The sequence below is a fragment of the Littorina saxatilis genome, linkage group LG9, assembly GCF_037325665.1.
Source record: "Littorina saxatilis isolate snail1 linkage group LG9, US_GU_Lsax_2.0, whole genome shotgun sequence".
In the NCBI taxonomy this organism is placed as follows: Eukaryota; Metazoa; Mollusca; class Gastropoda; order Littorinimorpha; family Littorinidae; genus Littorina; species Littorina saxatilis.
The window spans coordinates 5,494,967-5,521,945 of NC_090253.1; the positions used below are offsets into that span (position 1 = coordinate 5,494,967).

The 26,979-nt window shown below is 41.3% G+C and overlaps 1 long non-coding RNA gene across 1 annotated transcript; it reads right to left on the reverse strand.

The window, feature by feature from the left end:
* Nucleotides 1-9,567: 9,567 nt before the first annotated feature.
* LOC138975137 (uncharacterized) lies at nucleotides 9,568-26,394 on the reverse strand. Its single transcript, XR_011458520.1, has 3 exons — nucleotides 24,491-26,394; nucleotides 22,016-22,126; nucleotides 9,568-18,035 (listed from the first exon to the last, which is right to left on the reverse strand). It is a non-coding gene; the product is annotated as an uncharacterized lncRNA (long non-coding RNA).
* Nucleotides 26,395-26,979: the final 585 nt, after the last annotated feature.

The window sequence follows — 26,979 nt, forward strand, 5'->3', positions numbered from 1 at the left end:
TGCAGAATCAAACAAGTCGCGTAAGGCGAAAATACAATATTTAATCAAGTAGCTGCCATTTTTCAGCAAGACCGTATACTCGTAGCATCGTCAGTCCACCGCTCATGGCAAAGGCAGTGAAATTGACAAGAAGAGCGGGGTAGTAGTTGCGCTAATAAGAAGGATAGCACGCTTTCCTGTACCTCTCTTTGTTTTAACTTTCTGAGCGTGTTTTTAATCCAAACATATCATATCTATATGTTTTTGGAATCAGGAACCGACAAGGAATAAGATGAAAGTGTTTTTAAATTGATTTGGACAATTTAATTTTGATAATAATTTTTATATATTTAATTTTCAGAGCTTGTTTTTAATCCGAATATAACATATTTATATGTTTTTGGAATCAGCAAATGATGGAGAATAAGATAAACGTAAATTTGGATCGTTTTATAAATTTTTATTTTTTTTTACAATTTTCCGATTTTTAATGACCAAAGTCATTAATCAATTTTTAAGCCACCAAGCTGAAATGCAATACCGAACCCCGGGCTTCGTCGAAGAGTACTTGACCAAAATTTCAACCAATTTGGTTGAAAAATGAGGGCGTGACAGTGCCGCCTCAACTTTCACGAAAAGCCGGATATGACGTCATCAAAGACATTTATCAAAAAAATGAAAAAAACGTTCGGGGATTTCATACCCAGGAACTCTCATGTCAAATTTCATAAAGATCGGTCCAGTAGTTTAGTCTGAATCGCTCTACACACACACACACACACACGCACACACGCACGCACGCACGCACACACACACGCACATACACCACGACCCTCGTTTCGATTCCCCCTCGATGTTAAAATATTTAGTCAAAACTTGACTAAATATAAAAATGATTCAATTATATTCGTTATTAACCCCTGAATCCACAAATATATGTATATGATTGTGCTGTGTGCGACTTGAAGTGCTCAAACAAATACAAATCCGTGTTATGCAAATTAGGTTCACTCTGCAGGGGCGGATCAGTTCATTTTATGGGGGGGGTTTCCAAAAGTATATTGTGAAGATATGGGTGTGAAGGCGCGAAGCGCCGAGCCGACGGCGCGAAGCGCCTAGCTTGCTAGGGGGGTCCGGGGGCATGCTCCCCCGGAAAATTTTGAAAAAAAGGATGCAAAATGGTGCAAGCTGGTGCATTCTGAGGATGATCATTACCAGTTCCAGGCAGCAGATTTTGTCACTGATTAATACCCACAAAATTGAAACTCAACCCAAAAAAACACACAAAAATATTTTTATTTTTTGGCTGGGGGGGGGGTTTCCGGAAACCCCAGAAACCCCCCCCTCGTCCGCCCCTGCTCTGTCACCAAGACCAGCGTGTCAGCGCTGCCTGGGTCGAAGTGTTTTTGCCAGCTCAGGACTTACGATTTGTGTTTAAATATGACCTGAAGTGTTTACTTTCGATATTTGTTTTAGGACGACAGACAACCTAAATGTTTGGATATCGCTTTACGCGACTGAACAAGTTATCCTTTTTACATTTAGTCAAGTTATGACTAAATGTTTTAACATCGAGGGGGGAATCGAGACGAGGGTCGTGGTGTATGTGCGTGTGTCTGTCTGTGTGTGTGTGTGTGTGTGTAGAGCGATTCAGACTAAACTACTGGACCGATCTTTATGAAATTTGACATGAGAGTTCCTGGGTATGAAATCCCCGAACGTTTTTTTCATTTTTTTGATAAATGTCTTTGATGACGTCATATCCGGCTTTTCGTGAAAGTTGAGGCGGCACTGTCACGCCCTCATTTTTCAACCAAATTGGTTGAAATTTTGGTCAAGTAATCTTCGACGAAGCCCGGACTTCGGTATTGCATTTCAGCTTGGTGGCTTAAAAATTAATTGATGACTTTGGTCATTAAAAATCTGAAAATTGTAAACAAAAATAAAAATTTATAAAACGATCCAAATTTACGTTCATCTTATTCTCCATCATATTCTGATTCCAAAAACATATAAATATGTTATATTTGGATTAAAAACAAGCTCTGAAAATTAAATATATAAAAATTATTATCAAAATTAAATTGTCGAAATCAATTTAAAAACACTTTCATCTTATTCCTTGTTGGTTCCTGATTCCAAAACATATAGATATGATATGTTTGGATTAAAAACACGCTCAGAAAGTTAAAACAAAGAGAGGTACAGAAACGCGTGCTATCCTTCTTAGCGCAACTACTACCCCGCTCTTCTTGTCAATTTCACTGCCTTTGCCATGAGCGGTGGACTGACGATGCCACGAGTATACGGTCTTGCTGAAAAATGGCATTGCGTTCAGTTTCATTCTGTGAGTTCGACAGCTACTTGACTAAATGTTGTATTTTCGCCTTACGCGACTTGTTGTCTTTGGAAAGTTACAACACAAGTAGCTCGATTATTCTTATGTTAATCTTTTTTCCAGAATCGCCTAAATGTAAGTACACCAAGAACAGAATCTCCTTTTTCAAAGTTAGTCTGACACTTTACATTTCTTCCTTCAGTCGTCACACAGGGAATAATTACTGATGTAGTAATCTACTTTCATGAGTGGCAATGGAGCAAGCCATAGGTTGCATATCTCAATGATAATCAGTCTTCCACATCTCGTAAAATCGGAGGGATATTACCTACTGATGCCTAAACTTACATGTTCAATATTTAACAAGTCGCGTAAGGCGAAAATACAATATTTAGTCAAGTAGCTGTCGAACTCACAGAATGAAACTGAACGCAATGCCATTTTTCAGCAAGACCGTATACTCGTAGCATCGTCAGTCCACCGCTCATGGCAAAGGCAGTGAAATTGACAAGAAGAGCGGGGTAGTAGTTGCGCTAAGAAGGATAGCACGCGTTTCTGTACCTCTCTTTGTTTTAACTTTCTGAGCGTGTTTTTAATCCAAACATATCATATCTATATGTTTTTGGAATCAGGAACCGACAAGGAATAAGATGAAAGTGTTTTTAAATTGATTTCGACAATTTAATTTTGATAATAATTTTTATATATATTTAATTTTCAGAGCTTATTTTTAATCCGAATATAACATATTTATATGTTTTTGGAATCAGCAAATGATGGAAAATAAGATAAACGTAAATTTGGATCGTTTTATAAATTTTTATTTTTTTTTACAATTTTCAGATTTTTAATGACCAAAGTCATTAATTAGTTTTTAAGCCACCAAGCTGAAATGCAATACCGAAGTCCGGGCTTTGTCGAAGATTACTTGACCAAAATTTCAACCAATTTGGTTGAAAAATGAGGGCGTGACAGTGCCGCCTCAACTTTCACGAAAAGCCGGATATGACGTCATCAAAGACATTTATCAAAAAAATGAAAAAAAGGTTCGGGGATTTCATACCCAGGAACTCATGTCAAATTTCATAAAGATCGGTCCAGTAGTTTAGTCTGAATCGCTCTACACACACACGCACACACACACACACACACACACGCACAGACACACATACACCACGACCCTCGTTTCGATTCCCCCTCGATGTTAAAATATTTAGTCAAAACTTGACTAAATATAAAAAGACAACTGGTGTAAATCTGGTACGACACAGCAAGCCATGAAGTATTTTCTATGTATTACGTATCGCTTTGGAGAAATGAACCTCCATCTGTGAAGGTCACTGACCTGTAACACTCAATAACGCTTATGTCTCTTTAACCCCTTTTGTAAGAAACAAGAACTCATCAACACACATGTGGATAACCGTTTCTATTGGCTATCTCTTCCTCTACTACGAAATAAGACTCGGTCCATGTGAAGAAGATGTCAGATAAAAACGCCCAACTTATGGGGCGTTTCTAATAATATATGATTCCTGATCTAAAGGCAATGTACCTATTAAGGACTAGCTATATTAACGTGGCGTCAGGCGCTATGTGTCCATTAGTATGAGTTATTTCGAATATGCTGACTGTTAGCAGCTGATAACAGACATGTCGATTCTTTCTTTATTTGGTGTTTAACGTCGTTTTCAACCGTTCAAGGTTATTATCGCGACGGAGACATGTCGAGAAAATGGATTATCAGTCATGAGCCGAAGGCGAATGCTGATATTATTTGTGAGAAATTAGATTAGAAATAACGGTTTTATTACCGTCTATTTCGACCAAAAGAAACTTCAAAGCGACCTCGCCAATTAGACGGAACAGCCACAATGGAAACTGGGTCGCTCGTATCTAATTATGCCTGTCAGTCAAAGAATTCTCGTGACCTGAGTCAGCCAATTAGAGTCACTCACCTGACGAGATGAATAATCACAGGTCAAATGCGATTACACAACGATCTCACAAGATAAACCACGTTGAACATCAACATGCGTTTCAGTTGCTTCGATATCTCTTGTCCGACAGATTTAGAAACAAAACCAGAGAGAAAGGAAATGACGTAAAGATATATTTGACGTAAATTACATGACGCAATTTCGCTTGAATCGTCAGAACTTGGAAAATGGCATTTTGAAGTGAGTGGGTCGGCATTGCAAACGCAGAGGGTGGGTGGTGCCTCGCCGTTCTGTAAAGCGCCCACCGACAAAACTGCCTTTTCTGTACTTTTAGATAAAGAGTGTAGTATCTGACAGCATTTGAAGTGTCATTCTTGAGAATAAGTCACGCTGATATTGTTAGTTCCAATGTGTATTTGTCTTGTTAATTTTTAGCGTGATAAACAAAAGGGGTCTCTGCCTGAATGTTATAACATTTAGAGGGTAACCTAGAATCAGTCCTGGTTGGTCCAAAAGCCATATGGTGCACTGAAATGGTAATAATTGTATATAAGTATCCTCAGATTCAGAGGTCAGTGCCCTCTAAAAAAAACAAAAGCATGACGAGGGCGGTTGGAAGAGCTTGGGGGAGGATAAGGGGGGGTTGTTATTTTGTGCATCGGCATAGCAGGTGTCAGTAACTATGTAGCTCTCGGTATAATTTACCTGCCTCTGTACATTTTACGTCACATCCTTGTCACTATCTCATAAATTAGATTCACTCAGTCACCAAGACCAGCGAGTCATTGCTGTCTGGATGGAAGAGTTTTGGCCAGCCCATGACTTGATATATGAACCAAAGTGCTCATTTCCGATATTTGTTCTAGGACGACAGATAGACTACATGTTTGGAAATCGCTTTATGCGACTAAACAAGTTATTCCTTTTGTCGTTTTTGAGAGAAATGTAAGTTTTACACCTCACGGCAAAGCCATAAGGGGCATGTTCCCGGGTGTTAACTCGACTTTAGATGAGATACCCATGCAGTTGTATGCGTGTTATGGGGAAACCAACCAGCTGCACTTATGGCAGAATGACCGAGGTCTTTGACGTACCACTGTAATAACACGGAGGTAGTACATTGATACCGTCTCTAAGTCTGCACATAAAGTTGACCCGTGTCCTTCCCGCCCTGGGTTCAAACCCGTGACACTAGGATCACACGTCCAGGGCTCTACCACCTGAGCTACCCGGGCCCCCCAAATGTGTCTGTTATACTTCCGTTCTTTCTTTTAGTTGGACTGGCTGGTAGGGGTGGAGTTGGAGGGTGTATATGTTCTAAAAGTAACCGTCCTTAAAACGTTACAACACAAGTAGCTCTAAGAGGACGTTACACCCTTTTTTTACAGTCAGTCAGGTCACTGCCCTCTGGCAAACAAATGCGTCGAGTGCGGTTGAAACACAACCAAACTGACTTACATTGCTTCTATCTAAATATATATACGACTTGTGTGTGTGTGTGTGTGCGTGTGTGTGTGTGTGTGCGTGTGTGTGTGTGTGTGTGTGTGTGTGTGTGTGTGTGTGTGTGTCCGCGATGCACGGCCAAAGTTCTCAGTGGATCTCTTTCAAATTTGGAGGCCATATTCAGGTACACCCCGGACATAACCTGCTCGATGAGATATTTCAACACGTGCTCTCAGCGCGCAGCGCTGAACCGATTTTGGTTTTTCTCTGGATCCATTCCCAGTAACTCTTCCTTATCTTCTCCAGTGTTTTCAGCGTTTATCTCCCTTCCTTCGTGTGGCGTCAATCCATATTCCCGTTTCTATTTTTAGAAGGTCACTGTCGACAACGCTCAATCCATATTCCCGTTATACTATTTTTAGACTCTTCTCCAGTGTTTTGCGCGTTTATCTCCCTTCCTTCGTGCGGGTCCCCGGCACAGCCGGGTATATGGCTTGACTTCATCCCGGCGAAGCCGTACCCGGCGAAGCGGGTATTCATCTAGTATATATTATACTAGAGGAATACCCGGCTTCGCCGGGGTGAATCGAAAGCCGGGTCCCCGGCGTAGCCGGGTCCCCGGCGCAGCCGGGTATTCGGCTCTACTTCTTCCCGGCGAAGCCGGTACCCGGCGAAGCGGGTAATCATCTAGTATATATATATACTAGAGGAATACCCGGCTTCGCCGGGGTGAATCGCGAGACAGAGACAGACAGCGTGGCGGTTCACCACAATCACCTTTGAAGGCGAAGTCCTGTCAAACGGGATTGAGAATTTTAGAGCTTATTTCTTAGCCCTATATTATCTGTTATGGCTTCTCAAATGCTAGAACATACAGACAGACAAAAGCCGCAAGACCCCATCACAAACAAAACTCTACAATCCACAGGTGTTGCCTCCACTTTCTTTCTTTATTTATTTGGTGTTTAACGTCGTTTTCAACCATTCAAGGTTATATCGCGACGGGTGTTGCCTCCACACACACACACACACACACACATAGACACAGACACAGAAGCCGTATATATCTATCTATAAGTACTAGATGATTACCCGCTTCGCCGGGTACAGGCTTCGCCGGGAAGAAGTAGAGCCGAATACCAGGCTGCGCCTGGGACCCGGCTTTGCCGTGTGTACGCCGGCTTCGCCGGCGCACGAAGGAAAGGAGATAAACGCGCAAAACACTGGAGACCTTCTGAAAATAGTAACGTGCAGTGACCTTCTAAAAATAGTAACGTAGTAACGGGAATATGGATTGACGCCACATGAAGGAAGGAGACCTTCTGAAAATAGTAACGTGCAGTGACCTTCTAAAAATAGTAACGTAGTAACGGGAATATGGATTAACGCCACACGAAGGAAGGGAGATAAACGCTGAAAACACAGGAAAAGATAAGGAAGAGTTACTGGGAATGGTGAAATGAACAGAAAAACCAAAATCGGTTCAGCGCTGCGCGCTGAGAGCACGTGTCCGGGGTCTAGCTGAATATGCCCACCAAATTTGAAGCAGATCCATCGAGAACTTTGGCCGTGCATCCCGAACAGACATACAGACACACAGACACACAGACACAAGTCGTATACATATATATATATATAGACATAATACATTGGATATGGGGACTCTGACACCAGCTGGTTATTTGGGAACTTGTTTTCAACTGCTTGCAGCAAGTTGAAATTTGGCATTGTGGTTTATATGTCGACTTAGTACCCAAATATAAAAAGACATTCTGGAAAATGTTATTATTAGGTATATGAAAACATAAGAAGGTCCCCATATCCACGTTCCCAAAAAGCTTGTCTGAATATATACTATATATAATAAAAGTTTCTGGGAACACTAACTTTTTTTTTTAATATTCAGGTGAAACAACATTCTTTCACATGTATTGTTTGCAAAACTTGTTTTAACTTCAAACTTGTAAGATTAAGGCCACGGTCTTCAGTTTTCTCTTTTATTGGTCCTTGTTTGAGCAGTTCTTATGAAGCTAACTCGACACCAGCCGGTTATTTGGGAACTCGTTTTCAACTGCTTGCAGAAAGTTGAAATTTGGCATTGTGGTTTATATGTCGACTTAGTACCCAAATATAACAAGAAGGGCAAAGCCCATACGACTCACATGCTTGACCTTGACCTTTACATGAGCTTGACCTTCAGGGTCAAGGTCAAATAACTAAACCTAGCAATGACATCATACACTATAAGAACTGCTTTACACATTTTTCCTACCAAAATACATGTGAAGGTCAAGGTCATCCAAGGTCATGCAACACAAAGCTGTTAATTCAAGACATAGGAAGTACAATGGTGCTAATTGGCTCTTTCTACCATGAGATATTGTCACTTTTAGTGGTTCACTACCTTATTTTGGTCACATTTCATAAGGGTCAAAGTGACCTTGACCTTGATCATATGTGACCAAATGTGTCTCATGATGAAAGCATAACATGTGCCCCACATAATTTTTAAGTTTGAAACAGTTATCTTCCATAGTTCAGGGTCAAGGTCACTTCAAAATATGTATACAATCCAACTTTGAAGAGCTCCTGTGACCTTGACCTTGAAGCAAGGTAAACCAAACTGGTATCAAAAGATGGGGCTTACTTTGCCCTATATATCATATATAGGTGAGGTATTCAATCTCAAAAACTTCAGAGAAAATGGGAAAAATGGGAAAAATAGCTGTTTTTTAGACAACATTTATGGCCCCTGCGACCTTGACGCAAGGTCAAGATGCTATGTATGTTTTTTGGGGCCTTGTCATCATACACCATCTTGCCAAATTTGGTACTGATAGACTGAATAGTGTCCAAGAAATATCCAACGTTAAAGTTTTCCGGACGGACGGACGGACGTCTGGACGGGGGGGGGGACGGACGGACGGACGACTCGGGTGAGTACATAGACTCACTTTTGCTTCGCATGTGAGTCAAAAATACATTCTGGAAAATGTTATTTGTAGGATTTAAATATATATATGAAAACATAATAAGGTCCCCATATCCACGTTCCCAAAAACCTTGTCTGAATATATAATATATATAATAAAAGTTTCTGGGAACACTAACTTTTTTTTTAATATTCAGGCATAACAGCATTCTTTCACATGTATTGTTTGCAAAACTTTTTTTAACTTCAAACTTGTAAGATTAAGGCCACAGTCTTCAGTTTTCTCTTTTATTGGTCCTTGTTTGAGCAGTTCTTATGAAGCTGTGTTGTATTCAAATTGATAGTCGGTTGTGCAAATAGTATTTAACCATGTTTCTTATGCTGTGACAATTTGGGTGTGAATGTGAGTGTGGACGTGGATATATGATTTACTGCAACATTTAAAACAAAATCATGTGCTTTTGCATTTTGGAAATAAATTCTATTGATTGATTGATTGATTGATAGTTTGTCATTTGGTTTCGTACTAGTAAGGAAGTGTTCTTTTCAGCTGTGAGCTTATAAAGTTTATATTGATGCTTCAGACACTGCATAATCTTTTGAAGAACATATTTGCGGAAAAAAATAGCACACACACACACACACAGAGCGAGAGAGCGGGAGAGAGAGACAGAGAGAGAAAGAGAGAGAGAGAGAGAGAGAGAGAGAGAGAGAGAGAGAGAGAGAGAGAGAGAGAGAGAGAGAGAGAGAGAGAGAGAGAGAGAGAGAGAGAGAGAGAGAGAGAGAGAGAGAGCAAGAACATATTTGCGGAAAAAAATAGCACACACACACACACAGAGAGCGAGAGCGAGAGCGAGAGAGAGAGCGAGAGAGAGAGAGAGAGCACAATACTCGCTTGCAGTCACTCCCTGTTTACACAATACACACTGTTCATGAAGGTTTTAAACAGATACTGTTGTTTATTAGTCCAGCATCAACAACACAAACAATAACATAAGCAACTATTGTTTTAAAGAAAAAGACATACCTCGTCTTGCAAAAAGGTGGATTGTTACCGAAAATAAAATACAGTCATTTAAATCTACTGATAACTAAAAAGAACATTAAAGATAATACAGTCTTATGCATAGTCATTGAACCGAAAATTATTAACTTGTAATATGTTTGCAAAAAAATAATCGCACCCAAAAAACATGATTTTGAAGAAATATGATGTCACTAAGCATGATTAACCTTCGCCGACAGTCGCTAAAAACATTCTTCGCCGACCGTCGTCGAAGGACACATACTTTTAACACAGACAGCCATGCGTAGTCGGAGGACACATACTTCTCAAAGAAAAAAAAACGTGCTCAAGTAGAGAAAACAAGAACAAGAAAAAAAAGTACAGAAATCAGGCTTTTCATTGAATTAGATTATCAAACTAAATATATTTCCAATTGTGTACTTGCATTTATCTTTTTTCGTGTTGTGTAATTACGCACCAAGTTAATTCTTACCTAAAATAAACATTAATCACAACTCAGCTTTTATTTTGACATCGAAAATCGTTATTTCTTAAACACCATGAATCAAAGTCCATGGTAAAAGTGAAACAGGTGACTGAACAATGGGGAGGCAGAAAAAAAGAAATAAACAAGAAAAGGACCACGGGTCCTAAAATCACCCAACCGTATGTGTAGACGGATAGACACAGGCAGGGACGCTGACAAAAGTAACAGTCACCCCCCTTTCCTTTGGGTGGGTGACTAAAAATGACAATAAAGGCTCACCTAAATATATGTTCTTATCCCATTGTGGCGCATGAGGTGACTAAGAACCCAAAATAAGAGATCCCCCCCCCCACCTCCCAGGGCGGACCCTGGGAACAAAATTCAAAATCAAAAAAGCATTTCAATGGAAAAAAAATAATCAAAATCAAATCTGATGATACATTTCATTACGCTAATAGGATAATTGCCTAACTCAGAGTTAGATAGTTTTGAGACAACGGTTCCATAATAACGCCAACAATTGTGTCAATCATCTGTAAAAATTCCGAAAAGAAATTGCAAAGAGAAACGGTTGCTGATGCCATGTCAGCAAAATTGCCTAACTCATAAGTCAGTTATCTTAACAGCATACCCATGCTTTTCTGTCTATGCATGTGCATCCCATGGTAAACAAGATCAATAGAAATTTGGATTAAAGTTCATTCTACTGAAGTACAGAACCCAAACTTCAATGCAGAGGCTGCTGAACAAATCGCTTTTTCTCAAAACTTGCAAAAGTGAGTTAGGCAATTATCCCATTAGCGTGACGATTTGCAACATATTATATATTATTAAACATTGCTTAACGTCCAGCTGACTACACCGAGCCGTCTCAAAACGCCCCACGCTGCCAACTAAAAAAACCTAAAAATTACCAATGAAGGTATGTCACCAGTCCTTCTGATAAACCATGTTTACAAGGACATATAATTGTGAGGCTCTGGAAACGATGAGGTACTTTCCCCTGTTTGTAAAAACCAGGTTTTAAAAAGAAAAGAGGATAAAATAATGTCCACGAAGAACTGTGATCCTTGTATCTCTATCTACTCTGCTTCTTTGCAAGACAAGTTTATACACGATTAGCTAGGAACCTGCGTAAACACCGAGGTTTACTACGAGTTTAAGCAGAGCTTTAAGACATGTCATTTAAGCTATTTTTTACACAGCAAAAGGCGGTAAAAATGTCACGTGGGATCATAATCACCACGTTTTCTGCATGCAATCATTTCTCCGATTAGCAATCTTCCCACTGTGACACCAGCGACTAAAGGCACTTCACATCGCCTCCTTCCCTAGTTTTCAAACCAACATCACAGGGTACCAGACCGCAATTCCGAGAATATACCAGTACTGATTTATGACGTCTCAACATAATTGTCTTAGCAAGATTAAAGCAGAGTAGATAGAAATACAAGGATCCCAGTACTTCGTGGAAAATATTAAGTAACAAGAAGAGCAAACGCTCGATCGAGTCACTTTCGCAGTTCTGAATATTATATGAGGCATCAGATGGACAGGAAGAAATTGCTATTCACAACACAATGCATACCTGAAGAATTCAAGACATACCTGTGACCTTGAAAAAGGTCAAAGGTCACCAAAGCAGACGTCAAAGTGTAGAGGTCACTGGGAGTCACGTTCACATAAAATTTGAGCCCGGTCACTTTTATAGTTTCCGAGAAAAGCCCAACGTTAAGTTGTGTGTTGCCGAACAGAAAAGGCTAGTTATCTCCCTTGTTTTTCTGATAACGTTCGTAAAAGGCTACAGATGTAAATACTTTGATGTAAAGAATAATCCTACAAAGTTTCAATCACATCCGATGAACTTTGTCAAAGATATAAAATGTCTAATTTTTCCTTTGACGCTGACCTGTGACCTTGAAAAAGGTCAAAGGTCAACGAAACCATCGTTAAAGTGTAGAGGTCATTGGAGGTCACGACTAAACAAAATATGAGCCCGATCGCTTTGATAGTTTCCGAGAAAAGTCCAACGTTAAGGTGGTGTCTACGGACGGCCGGCCGGCCGGACAGACTAACACTGACCGATTACATAGAGTCACTTTTTCTCAAGTGACTCAAAAATGCAGATCCTTGTTCATCAAGACCTAGGGTCATACAGCAAGACCGAGGGTCATACAGCAAGACCGAAGGTCATAAGGTCATAAGCAAGATCCAGGGTCATACAGCAAGATCCAGGATCATACAGCAAGACCCAGGGTCATACAGCAAGACCCAGGATCATACAGCAAAACCCAGGGTCGTACAGCAAGACCCAGGGTCGTACAGCAAGACCCAGGGTCGTACAGCAAGACCCAGGGTCATACAGCAAGACACAGGGTCGTACAGCAAGACCGAGGGTCATACAGCAAGATCCAGGGTCGTACAGCAAGACCCAGGGTCGTACAGCAAGACCCAGGGTCGTACAGCAAGACCCAGGGTCATACAGCAAGACCCAGGGTCATACAGCAAGACACAGGGTCCTACAGCAAGACCCAGGGTCCTACAGCAAGACACAGGGTCGTACAGCAAGACACAGGGTCCTACAGCAAGACACAGGGTCCTACAGCAAGACACAGGGTCCTACAGCAAAACACAGGGTCATACAGCAAGACACAGTGTCATACAGCAAGACACAGGGTCATACAGCAAGACACAGGGTCATACAGCAAGACACAGGGTCCTACAGAAAGACACAGGGTCCTACAGCAAGACACAGGGTCATACAGCAAGACACAGGGTCCTACAGCAGACCGCAAAGAGCCTATTAAGGGCCCACACAAACTTTAACTTGTCACAACAAGTTATAAATCACAAGTTGAAAAGGAACTATGTACACATTAAAAATCTTGGCATTATTAATTGTTTTGTCGTTTAAGCTATTTTTACACAATGAAAGGCGGTAAAAATGTCACGTGGGATCATAATCACCACGTTTTCTGCATGCAATCATTTCTCCGATTAGCAATCTCCCCACTGTGACAGCAGCGACTAAAGGCACTTCACATCGCCTCCTTCCCTAGTTTTCAAACCGATATCACAGGGTACCAGACCGCAATTCCGAGAATATACCAGTACTGATTTATGACGTCTCAACATAATTGTCTTAGCAAGATTAAAGCAGAGTAGATAGAAATACAAGGATCCCAGTACTTCATGGAAAATATTGAGTAAAAATGCAGATCATTGTTGATCAAGACCGAGGGTCATACAGCAAGACCGAGGGTCATACAGCAAGATTGAGGGTCATACAGCAAGATCCAGGGTCATACAGCAATCCCCAGAGTCATGCATACATACATAATGCGTATAGCCCAGCGGACTGCAAAGAGTCTATTAAGGGCTTACACAAACTTTAACTTGTCACAATGAGTTATAAATCACAAGCTGAAAAGGAACTATGTACACATTAAAAATCTTGGCATTATCAATTGTTTTGTCATTAAACAAAGATCGACCAATCAAACACAGCAATAACACCTTCCTATTTCAAGTTTTACGAATCGTAGTCACACTCAATTCGTCAAAACTTTGAACATCGTGATTTGTATGTCGTACGTGACATGAAAACCCATGGTCATACAGCAAGACCCAGGGTCGTACAGCAAGATCCAGGGTCGTACAGCAAGACCCAGGGTCGTACAGCAAGACCCAGGGCCGTACAGCAAGACCCAGGGCCGTACAGCAAGACCCAGGGTCGTACAGCAAGACCCAGGGCCGTACAGCAAGACCCAGGGTCATACAGCAAGACCCAGGGCCGTACAGCAAGACCCAGGGTCGTACAGCAAGACCCAGGGTCGTACAGCAAGACCCAGGGTCGTACAGCAAGACCCAGGGCCATGCATACATACATAACATATCGCGTATAGCCCAGCAGACTGCAAAGAGCCAATTTTTGTCTTGCTGTATGACTGGGAATTGCAGATATGTTCTTCAAAAGATTATGCCGTGTCTGAAGCATCAATATAAACGCTTATAGCTCACAGCTGAAAAGAACACTTCCTTACTAGTACGAAACCAAATGACAAACTATCAATTTGAATACAAAACAGCTTCATAAGAACTGCTCAAACAAGGACCAATAAAAGAGAAAACTGAAGACCGTGGCCTTAATCTTACAGGTTTGAAGTTAAAACAAGTTTTGCAAACAAAACATGTGAAAGAATGTTGTTATGCCTGAATATTAAAAAAAAAGTTAGTGTTCCCAGAAACATTTATTATATATATTATTATATTCAGACAAGCTTTTTGGGAACGTGGATATGGGGACCTTATTATGTTTTCATATATATATATATTTAAATCCTACAAATAACATTTTCCAGAATGTCTTTTTATATTTGGGTACTAAGTCGACATATAAACCACAATGACAAATTTCAACTTTCTGCAAGCAGTTGAAAACGAGTTCCCAAATAACCGGCTGGTGTCAGAGTTAGCTTCATAAGAACTGCTCAAACAAGGACCAATAAAAGAGAAAACTGAAGACCGTGGCCTTAATCTTACAAGTTTGAAGTTAAAACAAGTTTTGCAAGCAATACATGTGACAGAATGTTGTTATGCCTGAATATTAAAAAAATTAGTTAGTGTTCCCAGAAACTTTTATTATATATATAATACAAGTTTCTGGGAACACTAACTTTAAAAAAAAATTAAATCGATCAACACACACACAAACAAACAAACATAACAACAATAAAAAAAAAAATTAAAAAAAAGGACATACATGTTCATGTCTTGTCGTTTTAAAAGTATAACTAAAAAAGAACTTATAACTAGATATTTAACAATGGTACATAGAACATCCAGAAAGTTGAAATTTCGCACTGTGGTTTATATGTCGACCTAGTACCCAAATATATATACATTCTGGAAAACGTTATTTGTTTAGGATTTAAATATATATGTGAAAACATAATATTAATAAGGTCCCCATATCCACGTTCCCCATATTCCTAAACAAATAACGTTTTCCAGAATGTCTATATATATTTGGGTACTAGGTCGACATATAAACAACAATGCCAAATTTCAAGTTTCTGGGAACACTAACTAATTTTTTTTAATATTCAGGCATAACAACATTCTTTCACATGTATTGTTTGCAAAACTTGTTTTAACTTCAAACTTGTAAGATTTAGGCCACGGTCTTCAGTTTTCTCTTTTATTGGTCCTTGTTTGAGCAGTTCTTATGAAGCTGTGTTGTATTCAAATTGATAGTTTGTCATTTGGTTTCGTACTAGTAAGGAAGTGTTCTTTTCAGCTGTGAGCTATAAGCGTTTATATTGATGCTTCAGACACGGCATAATCTTTTGAAGAACATATCTGCAATTCCCAGTCATACAGCAAGACCCAGGGTCATGCATGCATACCTACATAACTTGTATAGCCCAGCAAATAATAGTATTACATCAGGGTCTCATTTCGGGGTCGGACTTATCGCTATTTTGTTACTCAATTTCCTTGTCAGCTATTAAACTCTAAGACACCGGTACAAAATGTTTTCTTATTACGGAAGCCGAAGCGGGGTTTCGCGGGGTACCCCCGGGGTTCCGCAGGGTTTCGCGGAAAATAGCTACCGCACGCATACTGCATGCGTCAGACGTTCTCAACATCAACATTCCGCGATCGTCACCTGTGTTTCTGTTGAAGCTCCTGGAGTGACTCAGAATGTGTGTTGCCGTGTTCCACTCCCTTTTCGTTTTTTTCTTTTCTTCAAGCAAGACAGATAGTCATTGTAAATTTATCTGTGAGATTTCATTCAATTTTATTTGGGTTTAAACCGTTTTAATGACATTAAAATCATTTAAAGCTGTCGGTGTTGCTGTGTGTAGATTTCATTTATTTGTGCGAGTGCATGCAGTTTGCATCGATGGTGCGATTAGTTTGAAAAATGTCCGATTACATTCCTCTTGACAACCTCAATTTCAAAATGAGCCCCTGTTATATTGTGGTTTTTTTTTGCTTAACACCCAGCCGACCACGAAGGGCCATATCAGGGCGGTGCTGGTTTGACATATAACGTGCGCCACACACAAGACAGAAGTCGCAGCACACAAGACAGAAGTCGCAGCACAGGCTTCATGTCTCACCCAGTCACATTCTTCTGACACCGGACCAACCAGTCCTAGCACTAACCCCATAATGCCTGACGCCAGGCGGAGCAGCCACTAGATTGCCAATTTTAAAGTCTTAGGTATGACCTGGCCGGGGTTCGAACCCACGACCTCCCGATCACGGGGCGGACGCCTTACCACTAGGCCAACCGTGCCTGTGCCACTGTTATATGGTAAGATGTAATGAATAGGTTTGCTCTACATATTGCACCAACAGACCAGCAAGTTGTCTCAATCTCTGTGCTATGTCATTTTTTCTAGCTGGTCCATATTTCTTCAGTAAGCTTTCGCCAAAAAGCAACAACATGCTGTCTTTGCCCACAACTTCAGCTAGTCCATCTTAAAACCGTGTCTTCATTTAGTGCTGAAGCTTTGCTCGCACATTCATACATGTTCTATTGTTGAGACAAGTATTTTGGTTAATTGCGGCTTGAATTATCTTCCCTGACGGATACATGCCTTTTTGAAGGAGATGCCCAAAACCATTTATTAAAGTTTGTATTTCAGCATGAGACCAGCTTGAATTTACGCTTGTCTTCATGAGCTTTGTCGACCTCTGCCTTTAATTATTTTTTTTTGTTTGTTTATTTTTTGCTTAACGTCCAGCCGACTACGCAGAGCCATATCAGGACGAGGAAGGGGGGGATGAAGGGGGCCACTTGTCAAGCGATTCCTGTTTACAAATGCACTAACCTATTACTTGTGTCCCAGCAGGCTTTAGTAAAACTAAATTAATACCTACTGGAAGATTACCAGTTTCCAGTATGTTAAAATAGGCTTAACCTATCTACTGCTGGACTTACATCAGAACACTAACAGATTAAACTATACATGAATCGCGAGACAAGCGGCAAGAGAAGAGATTTTTGGAAAAAATACAGGTGAATGAGCAAGAAGGCAGAAAAAAAGAAAAGAATTCATGAAGAAAAAGAGAGCATGACAGGAAAGAGGAACCAAAAATCTACCTAACAGCAAACTAGAAAGCTCCTGCGGTTCCAAAAACAGGAGGGGCCTTTAATTTCTTAACCGCAGTGCCCCACTGCGGGAGCCTTTAATTAGGTAATAAACAATGCATGTTATTAGTAGTAGCAAAAGTATTTAGATATTATAAGAGTATGTCCACTAGAACCCGACATGTAGCATCTATATATAAATAAAATTGAAATAATATTGTGGCGGTTTCTGCGACTTCCATTACTCGCGCAGAAGCGTCTGATTGGAGAAACTAGAGGTCAAAGTATGTACCAAAATGTTGCTAACTTGACGTTGAGCAATGTAAAATAACATTTTTTTTAAACAAACTTTGAACTCGAATTTCTCCAATCAGAAGATTCTGCACGAGTAATGGAAGTCGCAGAAACCGTCACATATGATGGTGGCGGTATAAACATACCAAGCGGTTCTGCATGTGTGCGACATGTGTAGTCGCAATCCTTGACGGAGGAGTCATCGCTCCCCAAATCACCCACGATGCCGGTGTTGTCATTGCCCAAATCACCCACGATGCCGGTGTCGTCATTGCCCAAATCAGCCACGATGCCGGTGTCGTCATTGCCCAAATCAGCTACGAATTGCCCAAATCACCCACGATGCCGGTGTCGTCATTGCCCAAATCACCCACGATGCCAGTGTCGTCATTGCCCAAATCACCCACGATGCCAGTGTCTTCATTGCCCAAATCACCCACGATGCCAGTGTCGTCATTGCCCAAATCACCCACGATGCCGGTGTTGTCATTGCCCAAATCACCATGACCCACTGAAACAAAGATTAGTTTAAAATTATAGAATCTTTGCTTATTGTTGATTTATAACACCGACACAAGACAGACGATGGACCTTCTTGACTGTCACGACCTCAAACAGCATGTAGACGCTCCCACACGCAAAACACACATCATTGACTGGATTGTCACCCACGAGTCCACTGACCTGGTGTACGACATCCTGCTGAATGACTACCTCAGATCCGATCATTCTGCAGTTTTGTTCTCTCTTAAGATGGCCAAACCATCCAAACAGAAAAAGCGCGTAGTCCGCCGTAACCTCAAAGAAGTTAACACTGACACATTTCGCGCAGAAGCAGCCCGCCGACTGCTTGATCCTCCGGTATCCTCAGACCCTGTACGTCATTACGACTCCACTCTCAGCACACTTCTTGACGAACATGCACCCGCAAAAACCAAACTCATCGTAGATTGGCCTTCTGCACCCTCGATCACAGCTGAAGTTAAGTATACAAAACAGTTGCGTCGCCGAGCAGAGAGGAAGTTGCGAACCTCAAAGCTGGTAGTTGACAGACAGATTTACAACAAGCAAATGGAACATGCTCAGACACTCATCGCAGACGCCAAACAATCGCACTACAGCACCAAAATCTGTGAAACAACCTCTGCCAAAACACTCTTCTCCACAGTGAATGACCTTCTTGGCTGCTCTTCTGCTTCTCCCTTGCCCAACAACATCGACCCCTCCAAACTGTCGCAAGCTTTCTCTGATTACTTCCATAACAAGATCCAAACCATCCGTGACAAACTAGACAAAATCCCACACCAAAACTCTGAAACTCCTCCTGCATTTACAGGCACTCCCTTCACACACTTTCAGCCTCTCACTCTCACTGACCTGGAGAAAGTCCTCAAAGAAATGACCTTGAAAACCTGTGACCTTGACCCTCTTCCCACACAACTCTACTCTGACTGTCTTCCTGAACTCCTCCCTTCTATTCTCAAAATCATCAACACTTCTCTGCAAACAGGCACTGTCCCCAACTCCTTTAAGACTGCTATTGTCAAACATCTACTGAAGAAACCATCGCTCGACCCAAACACTCTCAGCAACTACCGCCCTGTCTCAAACCTTTCCTTCATCTCCAAACTCCTTGAAAGAGTCGTCCTAAAACAACTCAACTCTCACCTTCTTTGCAACAATCTTCTCTCTCCGCTTCAATCTGCCTATCGTCCTCACCACTCCACCGAAACTGCCCTTCTCAAAATCACTACTGATCTCCTCCTTGCCACTGACCAAGCTGAAATCTCTGCCGTCGCTCTACTTGATCTATCAGCGGCCTTTGACACAGTCGACCACAACATCCTCCTTCAACGCCTTCAGCACACCTTTGGTATCCATAGCACAGCTCTTTCTTGGTTCTCTTCTTATTTCACCGACCGCTACCAGACTGTTTCGATTGACAAACTGAACTCTGACCCCATCAGGCTTGAGTGCGGAGTCCCTCAGGGCTCAGTCCTTGGGCCTGTACTAATTACTCTCTACACTCAACCTCTTGACCACATCCTTGACCGACACAACGTTCTCCACCACTCTTTTGCCGACGACTCTCAACTTCACAACAGCTCTTCCCCTGACCAGTCTGAATCTCTTCTTTCCTCTATCTCTGACACTATCACTGACGTGCAGAATTGGATGACAGAAATCAAACTTCAGCTCAATAGCAACAAAACTGAAGCTATCCTAATAGGCACTACATCCAAACTCTCCAAAGCCACTTCCGACTCTCATCAACTCTCTGACTCTTCTGTCCCTCTGTCTTCTGCTGTCAAAAACCTCGGAGTCACTCTAGACAACACCCTTTCCATGAAACAACACATCTCTTCTGTCTCTCGCACCTGCTACTTCCAACTCCGCCGCATCGCCACTATCCGCAAGTACCTCACCACAGATGCTACCGCCAAACTGGTCACGTCCACCATTCTCTCACGTCTTGACTATTGTAACTCTCTCTTGGCGGGTCTTCCCTCTTCTTCTATCTCTCGTCTCCAACGCATTCAAAATAGCTCTGCCCGTCTTGCCTTACGAAAGAAAAAGGGAGATCATATCACCCCCCTCCTAAATCAGCTCCACTGGTTGCCCGTTCCTGCTCGTATCACATACAAAAGCCTCCATGGTCTCGCCCCTGCCTATCTCTCCGACTCTCTCTCTCTCTATGTCCCTTCACGAGCACTCAGATCATCTGCCGGCTCCCTCAAGCTCAACATCCCCCACACCAAACTCAAAACAGCAGGTCAACGCTCATTTTCTTTCCAAGCACCTAGCCAATGGAACACACTACCTCTCCCCCTCCGTCAACAACAGTCCCTCGAATCATTCAAATCTGCACTCAAGACATTCCTTTTTTCCACATAATCCATGCATTCTACACTGCCCACCCCAATACAATACAATACAATACAATAACTTTATTAATCTCTAAAAGAGAAATTACATTGCTGAGCGTTTGTGTCCGTAATAATAACATACATAAAACATTCAAAATAAACATTTGTTCATTGTCCTGAGAAAATATAGCACATTGGTTATCACATAAGAAAGTATATTAAAAATAAATTAACATGCATTCACCATCAACAATGCACAAAAGAAAGTCAGCACCTTGCCGGTTATCACATATTGTCTAAGAGAGTAGAATAAGAGTATATAATCATGCAAAACAAAATCAACAATACTGAAACAATACAGAACACTGACCCCGTGCATCAGAGCGACAACACCAGCATCTACCGCCCCACCTGAGAATTGAAGATGTGAATTGCAGATGGAATGAACGAATTTCTGTAGCGTGTGGATCTTGCGGTTGGTTGTCTGAATTTGTTGCTCCTGTCTGTCCGTCTACTGTCAAATTCCGGTCTGAGTGGGTGCGAGTCGTCAGCCAAAATCTTCTGTACCTTGTCAGTCAGTCGTCGTTCATGTGTTGATGTGAAATTGTCCTGCTTCCTCCCAACCACCCCACTTGCTTTCCTGATGAATTTATCTAATCTATCCCTGTCTTGCTTGTTGATGTTGCCACCCCAACACACGGAGCCAAAGTACAACACACTATTGCACGTTGAAGTGTAAAACATCTGAAGGATTTCTTGTCTGCAGATGTTAAAAGACCTGAGTTTTCTCAAAAAGTACAGGCGAGAGTGGAGTTTCTTCACAAGGGCATCAGAGTTTGGTTTCCATGTCAACTTATTGTCTATAATCACCCCCAAATACCTATACTGCTCTACCTTCTCTTCGACCTCCCCCTTGATCACTATCTCCCTGTGTACATGTTCCCCCCCTCCTGTTGTCCATTATCATTGTCCATCCCACCTTGAATAACTGTACATATTTTAATGGTTGCTGGTGTGTGTGTGTGTTGGTGACTTTAAGTCTCCGTGTGTGTGAATGAGTGTATGTGCGCCTTGAGTCGCCTGTTGGGGAGATATGTGCGCGTTATAAATATTCGTATTATTATTATTATTTATGTCAAACACTCTACCGTACCTCGAAATGTTTTAGCTCTTTGCTCAAGTGCTATTATTATTATTATTAGCATTGCTTAACGTCTAGCCGACTACGGAGAGCCTTCTCAAGATATCCCCATGCTGCCAACTAAAAAACAACAAAAAACATCATTGGCGGTCTGTCACTAGCCCCGTAGATGAACCCGACATGTAGCATCTATATATAAATAAAATTTAAATAATATTGTGGCGGTTTCTGCGACTTCCATTACTCGTGCAGAAGCTTCTGATTGGAGAAACTACAGGTCAAAGTTTGTCCCAAAATGTGTTATTATTATTTCACGTTGCTTAACATCTAGCCTGTGTTGCTAACTGGATGTTGAGCAATGTGAAATAATAATAAGAACATTTGGGAACAAGCTTTGACCTCGAGTTTCTCCAATCAGAAGTTCTGCACGAGTAGTGGAAGTCTCAGAAACCGTCACTTATGATGGTGGCGGTATAAACATACCAAGCGGTTCTGCATGTGTGCTCGTCACGTCGCAATCCTTGACGGAGGGGTCATCGCTGCCCAAATCACCCACGATGCCGGTGTTGTCATTGCCCAAATCACCATGACCAACTGAAACAAAGATTAGTTTAAAATTATAGAATCTTTGCTAATTATTGATTTATGTCACTCTATCGTAAATAAGAACAAAAAGTCCCAGTCTCTAGGCTGGGGGAGGATGGAATCTGTGGCATCCCGGAGGCCGTCATTGCCCCCACGACTTCAAAGAGAGAGAGAGAGAGAGAGAGAGAGAGAGAGAGAGAGAGAGAGAGACTTCAAAGAGAGAGAGAGAGACTTCAAAGAGAGAGAGAGAGAGACTTCAAAGAGAGAGAGAGAGAGAGAGAGAGAGAGAGAGAGAGAGAGAGAGAGAGAGAGAGAGAGAGAGAGAACCAACGTATGGTTCCTGATGGCTTTCTTGCCTGAAGAGTGAAGTCAGGTGTATGTAATTTCATCGTTGCATGCACAACAGAAACTTCTTAATCATAAACTCCATTATCTTTTTTGAGAATCTAACTCCTTCATCCACTTCCAAGACCATTTATTTGGATGTTTTGCCTCACTTGGCAACTTGTCGTCAAGCTGATTTGCACATGGGTCTCCATTCTTGAAAAAATCCACGCTTTCACTTATCGTGGTGGCCATTTTGAATGTAAAACAGGAAGTGACCACAAAGGGAAGCAAAGACTTGTGGGAGAAAAAGTGAATCTTTTTGAGACAAGTGAGGCCCTGATAAGGATGTTTAGGGAAAATGTAACTTTTGAAAACATAGGTAAATGTAAACATCCTTGTCAGGGCCTCACTTGTCTCAAAAAGATTGCAAGCGCTTACGCTCTGCAACGCTAGGCTGTTTGACGAAATTATATTTATTATATCGCGCATGCACAAGATGTTTGAAAATGCGGGAATTGGTATTTCTTTGCGTGAAAAGGCGCGCATCCAAATTTTATTTTTGCGGGATTTCTTTCATATTTGCGGGAATGCGCGGTCTAGAATCGACACTGCGACAGATCAAAACGTGTCAGAAGGTTTTTGCCAGAATGGAAGGACGAATTTCCTTGGTTAGATTTCGACAGTGGAGTGTGCGTGAGCGCAACTCCATGACTGTGTGTAGGGGTGGGGACGAGTTTTTGCATTCAGATTGTGGGTAACCTGATTTTTGTGCGGGTAAGTTAAAAATGACATGTTACATACCCGGGGAAAGCTGAATTGACAAAAATGTGGCCACCCCTGCGTCCCGTGACAGTAAGGTGGGTTCGTATCATGAAGGAGTTAACAAAAGTGACATTTAGCCCTAATGACAGTGAGGGGCGACATTTGTATTATAGCCTACAACAATACAAATGTCGCCCCTCACTGTCATCAAAGGGTACGAGTCGTGCATCCCTCTCATTACTAGTACTATTGATTGCCAGCACTAAGAAAACTATTAGGAAAGGGTGTATTTTTCAAATAAGTCCAGAGGCTATTTAATTTAGTAGCAATGGACTTCAGACTTTTTATGGAAGAGAACAAATTCCAAAATGATAGGTTTTAAATCGTTTTAAGTAGGGCTAGGCGAGGCGCTCTCTTGCCAACATTGCGTCATAATCTGAAAGGTTCCGCGACGCAATATTCCTGATCCTGATACTTAGCTGCGTCGATATCATCGGAAAATGCACTTTCCAAACCTACTTGTGATATAGACTGCGCACATTTCTTTGCAACCAAACAGCGCCGAAACTCAATTATGTAAGACAGATCTCTTACTTTATCAACATCAGTGGTTGTCTATTGACAATTTGATGCGGCATGCGTGTTCAGATTGTTACGCGAAGCTGTGGTTCACTCTCCCATCTCTGTCAAAATGGCGGAAGGCCGAATCAAGCCACCAGCCACACGTCACTTCCAGAGAGGGACATTATTTTCTTTCGTTTTCTCCCGAGCTTTTGAGAATACGGGTTAGAAAAGTGAGTCATTATCTTCACTGGAACATATTGAATACGAACTCTAGCGCATAGAGAATATTCTGGCCCAGAAAGATCTCTAACAACGACCTTCTCCAACGATGCAACATGGAAGAAATGGAGACACTCATAACCCAGAGAAGATGGAGATGGATTGGCCATGTACTACGAATGGAAAACGACTCCATTCCCAAGGTGGCACTTCGATGGACCCCAGAAGGAAAGAGGAAGCGGGGAAGACCCAAGCAGACTTGGAGACGTACAGTGGAGGGGGAATCAAAGGACCTCAACCACTCCTGGGCGACCCTGGAAAGGCTTGCAAGAGACAGACAAAAGTGGAGGTCCTTTGTCGCTGCCCTACACGCCAACAGGCGTGAAAGGCAGTAAGTAAGTAAGTAAGTCTAGCGCATAAGTCATTAAATTGAAAGAAGAAAGAGAAACAAATGGTTATTTCAGTATTTTTTTTTACCATGGAGACAGCCTTTAAACTTACCACAGATATGTCGTCAGGACATGAATCCAGCCAATGTGTGACTTTCGTGGTCTCGTATACACATGGAATTGCGAAGTTCTGAAGACATGGGCTTGTGAAGTTGTGTTGAAGTGGACTTGGACGGGATTTGTCGTGTTCTGTAGACCCAAAACACTGATTTGTACATTCATGTGTTGGAAAACACAGGATTTCCATTTCGTAAAGTTTCAATCAAGCCGCCATTCGTGTTTCAATTTTCAGCTACTTGAATCTAGTTTTGCCTTTCCATATTTGGCTAATCATTATGAGCTATTAAAGGGGCACGCCATAGCTATAGTTCGGACAATTTGCATCGAGTCTATCAGAATCCTCACCTTCCAAACTGTAATATTCCCACGTTCCACATCCACAAACCCTGCATAGCTACAGAAAGCAGAAATGTTTGAAGAACTAAATCCTTGCGCGCATTTATGTGTAGTGGAAGTGAGTGACAAGCCAGAGCTACGCTTCACTCACAACCCAATTTGGCAACCGTCAGTTTAAAGCAATTTAATTGCAGATAAATGTCAGTTATAACCCTCTATTTCTGATCAGGTCTCCATGCAATCACTTTTTGTTCTTCCAGTCTATTTAGATAGCTGGGATAATATTGCAGAGGGACGTCCTCATGAATATTTCATCTACATCAGTGTTGCTGCCAGCGTTAGAGGACAATAGGTCATTTGGACCTGACCGTAAGAAATCAATAGGTCCAAATGTCCTGGCTTTAAAAAAGTAATAGGTCTTACCGTCTACAATTGACCGCGGCACCCTTGTTAATTTTAAAGTAAATCACAAATTTGTGTCAGCACACACGCATGTGTGTGTGTTTGTGTGTGAGTGTGGGAGGGGAAAGAGAGAGAGAGGGAGCTGATTTTCCACAATAAGTTATAACGTGACTTCAAATTAATTTTGCCATTTAATGACAATAAACGTTCAACTTTGGCAATTGCCAGAAACTTAAACTGCCAACCGTCAGAATCAACCAGGTAAACATGGTTAGATCACGCCACCTATTTGTCAAATATGATATGAACTTAAAATAAATGGGAAAAAATGACTAGAATATATTCAAGGACTCCTGAAACAAAAAGGTAACATTTGAAACACTAGCTGTGTTGGTCCTAGAGTACAGTGTCACTGCCATTCCTAGGTACTGGTGGATTTTCAGAGAACAGCCTCCTGGAACAGAGAGTGGAGTGTACACTAGTACGACCTCATCTAGAATACGGCAATCCTGCCTGGTTTCCGAGACTAGTACGCCAATCAACATCAATCGCAAGAGTCCAAAGAAGAGCTACTAAACTGATTTACGAAATAAAAGACTACACATATGAAGAGAGACTAAGATACTTGACTTTGCCTACACTAAAGGCAAGAAGAAAGAGAGGGGACCTAATACAAGCGTATATAATATTTAACGACATTGATGACACTAACAAAGATTTCTTTTTTAAATCACCGCAGACTAACATTGTTGTAACACGTAACAGTACTGACAAAATACAAAAAGAAAGACATGATAATAAGTTAATAACAATACAAGAAAATTTGCTTTCAGCTATAGAGTTACAAATGACTGGAACAAACTAACAACTAACATTAAACGGGCTCCCAGTACAAATGCTTTCAAGAACCTCATTGACAAACACAACGCTGGACACGACAGTCGTTGCAATAGTCACTCCCGGTGCACTTCACGTCAGTGATTGCCTTCGAGGGCCGATTAGTCTTAGACAGCCATTGACCAGAACTATCAATTCACAGCGGAATTCCCACTCAGAAGAGACTCCTTCGATGCGAAGAAGCCCTCTCAAATCTTCAATGCCTAACTCAAATAAATAGATATAACACTGTTCTTATAAAGTGCGCTACATAAAATCTAAGGCTTACCTGTACGAGTGGTGTGCCTGATTGTACGAAAGGGAAAAAATCCCATGCAGCGACCATGTTCATTGTTCAGATTTCTTGAAAAGGCCCGGATCGCTTATCGCTTACGCTCTAAACAATAATAAATATTTCACTGAGGTAAAGCAATTATTTCCAAATGTTCAGAAAATATAAGATAAACTTGTGAAATAAACCTGTAAAATAGTTATTTTACAGTTTTATTTTACACAGCAATGTTAAAAAAAAAAAAAGAGAGAGAGAGATAATTTTTTTTTTTTTTTAGTGTCGTAAGCACAAGAATGCTAAAAGCTCAGAAGAGATTGTTTGACGATGCAGAGATCTGTAGCAAGGGAAGGGGGACAACCAAGTCAGAACTCAAATGCTTTTGGGAACACGAGTTAAAACCCCTCAATGGTCAAGCTGAACACGAAAATTACATTTTGAGGTTACCTTGGATATGAGAACATGCTAATGTTCCCATAACCACAGAATGTTCCCAGATCCACGCTCTCACACTTACAGATGTCCCCAGATCCAAGACATTTTAAAAGTATATATATATATATATATATATATATAGA